The sequence below is a fragment of the Berghia stephanieae genome, chromosome 14 (assembly GCF_034508935.2).
Source record: "Berghia stephanieae isolate SIO BIC M18660-M18661 chromosome 14, UCSD_Bste_1.3, whole genome shotgun sequence".
Lineage (NCBI taxonomy): Eukaryota > Metazoa > Mollusca > Gastropoda > Nudibranchia > Aeolidiidae > Berghia > Berghia stephanieae.
This window is the reverse complement of record NC_088373.1, coordinates 16,998,105-17,010,604: the sequence shown is the minus strand read 5'-3', so window position 1 is coordinate 17,010,604 and position 12,500 is coordinate 16,998,105. Positions and strand designations below refer to the sequence as shown.

General features: G+C 39.3%; 1 protein-coding gene across 4 annotated transcripts in view; it reads right to left on the bottom strand.

Moving 5' to 3' along the window:
- Positions 1–12,500, bottom strand: part of LOC144960150 (uncharacterized) — a 104,489-nt gene that overhangs the window by 48,478 nt on the left and 43,511 nt on the right. The window contains exon 1 of one of the 4 annotated variants that reach the window (XM_078893142.1): positions 2,047–2,362. The exons of the other annotated variants lie outside the window; for them this stretch is intronic. The gene's annotated coding sequence lies outside the window, so the exon portion shown is untranslated. Of the gene's footprint in view, positions 1–2,046; positions 2,363–12,500 lie in introns of those variants that run through there. 4 annotated transcript variants of the gene reach the window in all.

The following is a 12,500-nucleotide window of genomic DNA, read 5'->3' as shown; positions in this document are numbered from 1 at the left end:
AGAAGTTGTCACATTCTTGCTGTAGGGTGGGTTGAACCATGTTATGTGTCGTTTTCTTTGTCGTTTTTTTGTTGGGGTGGTAATGGTCTCTTCCTCATACTCTAGTTTGTAGTTATATCCACTTTTTTGTAGTGCGTTTGTGTACGGTGGGATTGCATCGTTGAATATGTTGTTGTTTGTAGAGTTGTTAGATAGTCGTTTGTTAATGCTCTCGGGGATGTTTTTTATTATAGATGGCGGATGATTGCTGTGTCTATGAACGTACAATGGGATGTTGTTGGGTTTTGAAAATGGTTGATAGGTGCCGTCGTTTAGGTTGATGGTTATGTCCAGGAAGTCGAATGTTTTTTTGTTGGCTTCGATTGTAATTTTCAGATTGTTGTCCTGGAAGATTTTGCATATTTTTTTCTTTATTAATTCTGTCTGTCTCGGTGTTTTATTGCACAATGCGAGTCCGTCGTCCCTGTATAGTCCGATGTTTATATCGAGATTTTGCATTTGAGAAAACATCGGACTATACAGGGACGACGGACTCGCATTGTGCAATAAAACACCGAGACAGACAGAATTAATAAAGAAAAAAATATGCAAAATCTTCCAGGACAACAATCTAAAAATTACAATCGAAGCCAACAAAAAAACATTCGACTTCCTGGACATAACCATCAACCTAAACGACGGCACCTATCAACCATTTTCAAAACCCAACAACATCCCATTGTACGTTCATAGACAGCAATCATCCGCCATCTATAATAAAAAACATCCCCGAGAGCATTAACAAACGACTATCTAACAACTCTACAAACAACAACATATTCAACGATGCAATCCCACCGTACACAAACGCACTACAAAAAAGTGGATATAACTACAAACTAGAATATGAGGAAGAGACCATTACCACCCCAACAAAAAAACGACAAAGAAAACGACACATAACATGGTTCAACCCACCCTACAGCAAGAATGTGACAACTTCTATCGGTAACAAATTCTTCAATCTACTACAAAAATGCTTCCCTCTCGGTCACGTTCTACACCCAATCATGAACAAAAACACCATCAAAATAGGATACACCTGCATGCCAAACATACAAAACATTATTTCATCCAACAATAACCGAAAACTATCACAGTCAGATCAGCCCAGCAACAACCTAGTGAAAAAATACAACTGTAGGACCCAGACAACATGCCCACTAAACGACAATTGCCTGACTCAAAACGTAATTTATCAAGCCACAGTAACACGACCAGACACACCAAAACAAGAAACATACATTGGCCTCACCGAGTGTCCATTCAAAACCAGATACAACCTGCATACATCTTCCTTCAGAAACATACACAAACGACATTCCACTACACTAAGCGAACACATTTGGAACCTCAAAGAAAAAAACATACAACACAGCATCACATGGAAAATCATCTCCAGAGCACAGTCGTACTCCCCCTCTTCTAAGATTTGCAACCTCTGCTTGGAAGAAAAATTCTTCATCATCACTAAACCGAACATAGCAACACTCAACAGAAGAAACGAACTAACTTCCTCATGCAGACATAGAAACAAACACCTTTTATGTAATTACGAACCTCCATAAACACGAATCTATAAAAACACGAAAACACAACAATCTACTTTCACTTCCACTTCCTGATGAGAGCAACGCTCGATAACAACGTTGTAGAAGTCAAACTATCTTAATTTCAAATGTTTATATATATATATATATATATATATATATATATATATATATATATATATATATAATATAAAATATAAAATATATATATATATATAATAGAATTATTGTTAACTAGATATAATGTACACAGATCGCCATTCAATAACATACATGAACGGCACTCTACCACACTGATTAAAGCATTATACAACTTAATATTACATGGAAAACTATCTCAAGAGCACAGTCAGTCGTTGTCAACATCTACCAAATTATGTCATGTGTGTTTAGAAGAGAAATTTTACATTATCACCCAACTAAAAATGGCTTCACTGAACAAAAGAAAGGAACTCACATCCGCATTTAGTCATGCAGACACAGAAATAAACACATTCTTGGCAATTCATGACAAACCACCATGATAAACTCAACACCAAAACATCACAGGAAGTAGCACGAAACAACACACAATCACACACAACACGAACGAAAACACTTCCGTAGATTGCCCTAAATGGCATGAAACAGATGTGTAGAGGTTAACAATAATATTTCTATCATAATAATATTGTCAATGAAGATCACCCATCCATACTCCAATACACGGTTTAATTACCGGGCATAACGATGGAATGTTTGTGAATGGATGTTCTGCATTGACGACCAGCATTTATTTATAATAGAAAGTAAGAGGCCATCAACCGGAAAACTGGTCGCACAAGATACGTATCCACACCCCCCCCCCCCAGCCCCACCCCAGGTCCTTTGGAGGACTTGTTTTATACTTCCAATGAAATTAGAACCAGTATTTTGGCATCACAATATCATTCTTAATTATCATCCCTGCAAAGAAAAAAAAAAAAGAAACAAAAAATTTCATTGTCTTTAAAAATACAGAGCTTTAATATAGCGCAACATCAACTAAACGTGCTCAAAGCACTATACAAAGGGTCTCTGGCCAAAAGCAACACGTTACTTGTAGGGCAAAACATGAAGCATGTTTGGCGATAATACAATTTTTTTTCCCGATAGAGACAACGTTGTTAACGCCCAGGTACTCATTTTACACCCGAGTACGGTGAGAGTTCTGTGAGTAAAGAGCCTTTTACCTTTGACTCAACTATGCGCCGCTCAGAGGGTGGCTCGAACCCAGGATCTTCTGATCTGAAAGTAAGAATCATACAACTACCGACACTTCTCTTTCCCTTAATTTCAAGTTATTCTTAACAAAAGTTCTCAAAGCGCTTTACAAGGGGTCCCTGGTCACCAGCAACATTTAATATGTAGGACGGGATAGGCCGCCTGCTAGGCGATATTACAATTTTTCGGACAAAGGCAACGCTGTTAACGGCCAGGTACTTATTTTACACATGAGTACGGTGAGAGAATGTGAGTAAAGAGCCTTTTCCAAGGGCTCAACTATGCGCCGAGCGCGAGGCTCGAACCCAGGACCTTCCGATTCGAAAGCGAGTGTCATACCACTAGACCACATAGCCGCACAATCTAGATGGGCCATTATTCAGGATTAAACCTTCTTGAGCTTACCAAAAAAATTGAAATTTTTCTGCATTTTCTGGGAGGGAGGAGGGAATGGGGGGGGGGGGGGGGGGGATGAATGGGGCCAAGTGGTTAAACGCATTGCATTGTGCCTAAGATTAACTCCCAATTTGCTCCTTTTGGACAACATGGGAGATACCTTTTAGCATCAGACATTTTGTTTCATAGAACACCTACATTCCTTCAAGGAAGCCGGGACGATGGTATCTCGTATTGCCGTGGCGGAAGGACGTAATGATTTTCTACATTGCCCGGTACTGCCGAATACATGAAAGCCACTTCGTCTAAATGATTGTATCAAATCGTATATGATTAACCCCAGGGTTCATCCAGCAGTCATTGTGTAGATGGGTCTGCTAGATTTGGCGGAAAGTACTTTTGAGATGGGCTTACTAGCTATTGTCCGTTTTGCGCTATAGAAACAGGAAAAACGCCTACCTGCTCCATGAGCCCAGAGGCTCCAAGAGAGTCCAGAGGACACCTCGCTGTGAAATGTCTTTTTCTTTTGTCATCTTGTTTACCCTGCCGTATCTCATGTGGAGGCGACGTGTTAGGGCTCGAACCGTGGACTTCGTAAAGTTATGGCCTGACACTGACCAAAAAATGACGTCATATTGCCAGTCTTTTGCCACAAAAGAAAACAAATCATGAGTCGTATTGAATAGTTCAACCAATGGGACCACTTGTTTCCATGAGCTCTCCTAACGACAACTCACTAGGCGGTGCAAAAATAAAAAATAAAAAAATTATGACATCAAAATGTATTTTCAGTGTCAGGCTATAACTTAACGATGACAACGCTAGAACAGAGTGGAGCGTCATCATCATCATCATCATTGCCTTTTTCACCCTTGGTCAGCGTATAGGCCACAGACAAACAGTTTCCATCCTTCTCTATCCTGAGCTATCTTTTTTATCTCATTCCAGGTCTTACCACTTCTCTGTATATCAGCTTCTTTAATTCTTCTCCATGTTCCTCGTGGCCTTCCCTTGATCTTCTGCCCTGAGGTTCCAGTCCAATACTTCCTTTGTTATAGTTGAGTCATTCTTTCTAAGCGTGTGTCTAATCCACCTCCATCGTGGAGCGTAGCCATCGTTCACTTATAGATGGATCCAAGTTGACGTCACTCGGGTCATTATTATTTGGGGGGTGGGGGGGGGGGGTTGCCATCCGCGTTTATGAGTAGTTCTTACTAAACTGTATAAATCAGACTATAAACGTTCAAGGTTACATAGTTTTGTGTGTTGTTCCGTTATACTTCCGGATGGCAATGTTGTGAGATTCTTAGCCAAGCGCATACTATCTATAGCCTGACACTGACCAAAAAATGACGTCAAAAGACAAATCTTTGGCCACAAAAGAAAGCAAATCGTGAGTTGTATTCAATGGGTCAACCAATGGTATCACTTGTTTCCTTCAGCTCTACTAACGACAACTCACTTGACTGTGCAAAAACCTAACTTTAAATCCTCGTGGGTTCTAGTGTCAGACCAGAAGATAACGATGGTGGCGGGTGGAGTTGCTTTGATGGATTTTTACGCGCTTCTTTTTGATGAATCCTTCACGCGCCGACTGGAACAAACGGAGTGGAGACAATGGTACTATATATAATATGATTCACAAGTGAGAGTGAAGTCCCTTTGTTTGTATTGGCTCAGAAAGAAAATGGCGGCATTAGCAACACTAACAAATAATAACAGCAGCTGGTTTTGAAAATCCCCATAAACGTGCAATGGGAGCGATCTATATTCATGTTTTCGTCCAACATCAATCACATGATTTATTGCTGTCCAACGATTAGATATATCTTAACATATGTAAACACGTTGCTTTGTTTACAAATGTTATAAACATACCCATGTGTCAAGCTGAATCAAATGACCAATCGTGATGTTAGATATTTATAAAGCTGTGAATACTTTTGACTATTTGGGTCATTTTGAACACATTTTGCAATGTAACCAATGACCTCGAACACATGGAAAGTTAATATAGATCATGGTAATGTATGGCCATAATCCAGTTGATATTTCGATTAGAAAAATGTAAAACAATCAGCAGCCTTAATTATTATGTCTTGTGTTGCTATGTGGTCTAGTGGTATGACGCTTGCCTTCGGATCGGAAGGTCCTGAGTTCGAGCCTCGCTCGGCGCATAGTTGAGTCCTTGGAAAAGGCTCTTTACTCACATTCTCTCACCGTACTCGGGTGTAAAATGAGTACCTGGCCGTTAACATCGTTGTCTCTGTCGGAAAAAAATGTATTCTCGCGTGACAGGCGTTATGTCTTGTTCTACATGTTAAATGTAGCTGTTGGTCAGGGACCACTTGTAAAGCGCTTTGAGCACATAAAGTGGATATTGCGCTATATAAAAGCTCAATTTTTAAAAGGTATGTCTTATGACCTGGAAGGCAAGTCGGTAACGATTTGAATCGAGCTGACCCCCCCCCCCCCGTCGCCAACTCCCGTTTGTGGTCACTGTGATGACCTGGGAGAGTTATGTCAATATTGACACAGCGGAGAAAGAAAGAAGGAATGAAAGAAAGAAAGAGAAAAAAAAAAAAAAAAAAGAGAGAGAGAGAGAGAGAGAGAGAAATAGAGAGGGAAAGAGAGAGAGGGAGAGAGAGACGGGGAGAGAGAGAGAGAGATGGATAGAGATAGGAGAGAGAGAGTAGAATGATAGAAATACATATAGACATTGAGACAGAGGAGGAAGAGAGGGAGACACACACACACACACACACACACACACACACACACAGAGAGAGAGAGAGATATCGAGAGAGAGAGAGAGAGAGAGAGAGAGAGAGAGAGAGGGGGGGGGGGGGGGTGGGGGGGGAAGAGAGAACAGAAATCTGGATGAAGTAATAATAAAAGCGTTCGTGATCGTCAATTTCCACCCAAATATTTATGATCTGATCACGACATGTTATAGGCTATTCGCCATGATACTGTTAGAAAATACACCCAACAGTTCTAGTTAATCGTCTACTCACCCTATCGACGGTAAATCCACATGAATCTCACTAACACAAGGAAAAACACTAATGAGTATTAGTCTACTTCTTCTACTTAATTTCTTAATTCAGCTTTCTATAACGCAATATCCACTAAATGTGCTCAAAGCGCTTTACAAAGGGTCCCTGGTCAACAGCAACATTTAATATGTAGGACGGGACAAGACGCCTGTTAGGCGATATCACATTTTTTCGGACAAAGACGTTGTTAACGGCCATGTACTCATTTTACGCCTGAGTACGGTGAGAGAATGGGGGTAAAGAGCCTTCTCCAAGGACTCAACTATGCTCCGAGCGCGAGGAGGTGTTCATAGATTTTTAAATACCTAACATCACGATTGGTCACAAACCTCAATGGATGATTACTTCAAACAAGGAACCAAATACAGAGGGCGTTCACACACTTCACTTTCAACAACATTGAATCAAGATCTCAAAGAATATCAAATACATTTAGAAACAACAACCGAAAAACTGATTTCAACAACATGAGGAACCATCCAACTGCCTCAACACGTTAACACACATGATGACATTCTAAAGCTAAGAACACTTGAACTGGATAGAGATTTAGGAAACAAATTACTAACTGTCACAAGAAACAGACTGACACACTCCAAGTAACACACACACATACACACACATATACACACATACACACATAGACACATAAACACATACCTGACATACACATATACACATACATACACACATACCCAAATACATACACATACACACATACATACATACACACATACCCACACATACACACAAACCCACATACATACACATACACACATACATACACACATACATACACATACACACAAACCCACATACATACACATACACACATACATACACACATACATACACATACACACAAACCCACATACATACACATACACACATACATACACACATACATACACATACACAACATACATACACATACACACACATACATACACACATACATACATACACACATACATACACATACACACACATACATACACACATACATGCACATACACACATACACACATACATACACATACACACACATACATACACATACACACACATACATACACACATACACACATACACACACATACACACATACATACACATACACACATATACATACACACATACACACATACATACACACATACACACACATACACACACATACATACACATACACACACATACACACATATACATACACACATACACACACATACATACACATACACACACATACACACATATACATACACACATACACACACATACACACACATACATCCGCGGCAAGCGTCCTCAGTCACATGACAGCCATTAATAGCATTCATTTGCCAACAAAATTTTGGCCACTTTTGTTTTCTTCCAGTTGATCGAATAATTAAGAAAGCCAGGAGTTATACTCATCCAATTTCAAATGTGGAAGAACTGTTCAAGAGATTTGTCGAAGTAAAATGGAGAAAGTTATGAAGGATGGCGATCACCCCCTTCACAAATATCTATATTAAGTTCTCCACCTTATATCAAGAAAAACAAAGACAACACGTCACCTTAATTCATTTTATCACATAATGTGTTCGAATTTTATTTAATTTTAATATACACACACAAGTTCGGACAAGAGGCCAGAGGTATAATCTATCTCAATTTATAAAATTGATATATAAATTATTGCTATATATTCTGAATTCTATATTTTTACATTTTTATGCATATACATCTAAATTTAAACTAGGGGTCATACGGAGAACATATTTCACCACTTTGTAAAATTTATATATATAAATATATATATATATATATATATATATATATATATATATTTATATATATATATATATATATATATATATATATATATATATATATATATATATATATATATATATATATATATATATATACATTGTCGCCATAAATTATCAACTTTATATTTATACATCTGTATGCATGCTACGTCTCCACTTTTTGGATGAATAAAGGATGTTATTATTATTATTATTATTATTATTATTATTATTATTATTATTATTATTATTATTATTATTATTATTATTATTTATTATTATTATTATTATTATTATTATTATTATTATTATTATTATTATTATTATTATTATAATTATTGTTATTATTTATTATTATTATTATTATTATTATTATTATTATTATTATTATTATTATTATTATTAAGCAAACCGGAGCTATCCGTTGCAGAGGAAAGACTTCACTCTCAATAAAACTCGACAAAACTGACCCGAGTCGACAGTCATATCACGTGATATCATATCAATATACCCGTTGGTGGAAGCGACTTCCGGTCGTCCAATCACTCCGTTGACCTTAAGGCCTTCAATTGAATGGACGCCGGAAGCGACTCGGAACGGGGCCTTCGTTATACAAAGTTAACGAAGGCCACGCTCGGAATCGCTTTCAGGCTTTTTTTTTTATTGGACGACGGCAAATGTTATTTACTTGTGCCAGCCAGTGTGAGGCGCCCCAAAGTAGGTCGCCCGGAGTCGTCTTGTGTTTGTTTTGTTTGTTGTTTTTTATAGGTTTCTTACGGCGCTTTCAACACTATTTAGGTCATGTAAGCCCCCCTGAGAAGTCTCGTTTTGTTTTTTAGGTGTGTAACGTCGCTTTCAACACTATTTAGGTCATGTAAGCCCCCCTGAGAAGTCTCGTTTTGTTTTTTAGGTGTGTAACGTCGCTTTCAACACTATTTAGGTCATGTAAGCCCCCCTGAGAAGTCTCGTTTTGTTTTTTAGGTGTGTAACGTCGCTTTCAACACTATTTAGGTCATGTAAGCCCCCCTGAGAAGTCTCGTTTTGTTTTTTAGGTGTGTAACGTCGCTTTCAACACTATTTAGGTCATGTAAGCCCCCCTGAGAAGTCTCGTTTTGTTTTTTAGGTGTGTAACGTTGCTTTCAACACTATTTAGGTCATGTAAGCCCCCCTGAGAAGTCTCGTTTTGTTTTTTAGGTGTGTAACGTCGCTTTCAACACTATTTAGGTCATGTAAGCCCCCCTGAGAAGTCTCGTTTTGTTTTTTAGGTGTGTAACGTCGCTTTCAACACTATTTAGGTCATGTAAGCCCCCCTGAGAAGTCTCGTTTTGTTTTTTAGGTGTGTAACGTCGCTTTCAACACTATTTAGGTCATGTAAGCCCCCCTGAGAAGTCTCGTTTTGTTTTTTAGGTGTGTAACGTCGCTTTCAACACTATTTAGGTCATGTAAGCCCCCCTGAGAAGTCTCGTTTTGTTTTTTAGGTGTGTAACGTCGCTTTCAACACTATTTAGGTCATGTAAGCCCCCCTGAGAAGTCTCGTTTTGTTTTTTAGGTGTGTAACGTCGCTTTCAACACTATTTAGGTCATGTAAGCCCCCCTGAGAAGTCTCGTTTTGTTTTTTAGGTGTGTAACGTCGCTTTCAACACTATTTAGGTCATGTAAGCCCCCCTGAGAAGTCTCGTTTGTTTTTTAGGTGTGTAACGTCGCTTTCAACACTATTTAGGTCATGTAAGCCCCCCTGAGAAGTCTCGTTTTGTTTTTTAGGTGTGTAACGTCGCTTTCAACACTATTTAGGTCATGTAAGCCCCCCTGAGAAGTCTCGTTTTGTTTTTTAGGTGTGTAACGTCGCTTTCAACACTATTTAGGTCATGTAAGCCCCCCTGAGAAGTCTCATTTTGTTTTTTAGGTGTGTAACGTCGCTTTCAACACTATTTAGGTCATGTAAGCCCCCCTGAGAAGTCTCGTTTTGTTTTTTAGGTGTGTAACGTCGCTTTCAACACTATTTAGGTCATGTAAGCCCCCCTGAGAAGTCTCGTTTTGTTTTTTAGGTGTGTAACGTCGCTTTCAACACTATTTAGGTCATGTAAGCTCCCCTGAGAAGTCTCGTTTTGTTTTTTAGGTGTGTAACGTCGCTTTCAACACTATTTAGGTCATGTAAGCCCCCCTGAGAAGTCTCGTTTTGTTTTTTAGGTGTGTAACGTCGCTTTCAACACTATTTAGGTCATGTAAGCCCCCCTGAGAAGTCTCGTTTTGTTTTTTAGGTGTGTAACGTCGCTTTCAACACTATTTAGGTCATGTAAGCCCCCTGAGAAGTCTCGTTTTGTTTTTTAGGTGTGTAACGTCGCTTTCAACACTATTTAGGTCATGTAAGCCCCCCTGAGAAGTCTCGTTTTGTTTTTTAGGTGTGTAACGTCGCTTTCAACACTATTTAGGTCATGTAAGCCCCCCTGAGAAGTCTCGTTTTGTTTTTTAGGTGTGTAACGTCGCTTTCAACACTATTTAGGTCATGTAAGCCCCCCTGAGAAGTCTCGTTTTGTTTTTTAGGTGTGTAACGTCACTTTCAACACTATTTAGGTCATGTAAGCCCCCCTGAGAAGTCTCGTTTTGTTTTTTAGGTGTGTAACGTCGCTTTCAACACTATTTAGGTCATGTAAGCCCCCCTGAGAAGTCTCGTTTTGTTTTTTAGGTGTGTAACGTCGCTTTCAACACTATTTAGGTCATGTAAGCCCCCTGAGAAGTCTCGTTTTGTTTTTAGGTGTGTAACGTCGCTTTCAACACTATTTAGGTCATGTAAGCCCCCTGAGAAGTCTCGTTTTGTTTTTTAGGTGTGTAACGTCGCTTTCAACACTATTTAGGTCATGTAAGCCCCCCTGAGAAGTCTCGTTTTGTTTTTTAGGTGTGTAACGTCGCTTTCAACACTATTTAGGTCATGTAAGCCCCCCTGAGAAGTCTCGTTTTGTTTTTTAGGTGTGTAACGTCGCTTTCAACACTATTTAGGTCATGTAAGCCCCCCTGAGAAGTCTCGTTTTGTTTTTTAGGTGTGTAACGTCGCTTTCAACACTATTTAGGTCATGTAAGCCCCCCTGAGAAGTCTCGTTTTGTTTTTTAGGTGTGTAACGTCGCTTTCAACACTATTTAGGTCATGTAAGCCCCCCTGAGAAGTCTCGTTTTGTTTTTTAGGTGTGTAACGTCGCTTTCAACACTATTTAGGTCATGTAAGCCCCCCTGAGAAGTCTCGTTTTGTTTTTTAGGTGTGTAACGTCGCTTTCAACACTATTTAGGTCATGTAAGCCCCCCTGAGAAGTCTCGTTTTGTTTTTTAGGTGTGTAACGTCGCTTTCAACACTATTTAGGTCATGTAAGCCCCCTGAGAAGTCTCGTTTTGTTTTTTAGGTGTGTAACGTCGCTTTCAACACTATTTAGGTCATGTAAGCCCCCCTGAGAAGTCTCGTTTTGTTTTATAGGTGTGTAACGTCGCTTTCAACACTATTTAGGTCATGTAAGCCCCCCTGAGAAGTCTCGTTTTGTTTTTTAGGTGTGTAACGTCGCTTTCAACACTATTTAGGTCATGTAAGCCCCCTGAGAAGTCTCGTTTTGTTTTTTAGGTGTGTAACGTCGCTTTCAACACTATTTAGGTCATGTAAGCCCCCCTGAGAAGTCTCGTTTTGTTTTTTAGGTGTGTAACGTCGCTTTCAACACTATTTAGGTCATGTAAGCCCCCCTGAGAAGTCTCGTTTTGTTTTTTAGGTGTGTAACGTCGCTTTCAACACTATTTAGGTCATGTAAGCCCCCTGAGAAGTCTCGTTTTGTTTTTTAGGTGTGTAACGTCGCTTTCAACACTATTTAGGTCATGTAAGCCCCCCTGAGAAGTCTCGTTTTGTTTTTTAGGTGTGTAACGTCGCTTTCAACACTATTTAGGTCATGTAAGCCCCCTGAGAAGTCTCGTTTTGTTTTTTAGGTGTGTAACGTCGCTTTCAACACTATTTAGGTCATGTAAGCCCCCCTGAGAAGTCTCGTTTTGTTTTTTAGGTGTGTAACGTCGCTTTCAACACTATTTAGGTCATGTAAGCCCCCCTGAGAAGTCTCGTTTTGTTTTTTAGGTGTGTAACGTCGCTTTCAACACTATTTAGGTCATGTAAGCCCCCCTGAGAAGTCTCGTTTTGTTTTTTAGGTGTGTAACGTCGCTTTCAACACTATTTAGGTCATGTAAGCCCCCTGAGAAGTCTCGTTTTGTTTTTTAGGTGTGTAACGTCGCTTTCAACACTATTTAGGTCATGTAAGCCCCCCTGAGAAGTCTCGTTTTGTTTTTTAGGTGTGTAACGTCGCTTTCAACACTATTTAGGTCATGTTAGTGCCCGCGAGGCCTCGTCTCGCTAGCGTTGGACACGCATCCAAAGGTTGTGTCAGAACTACTCATAA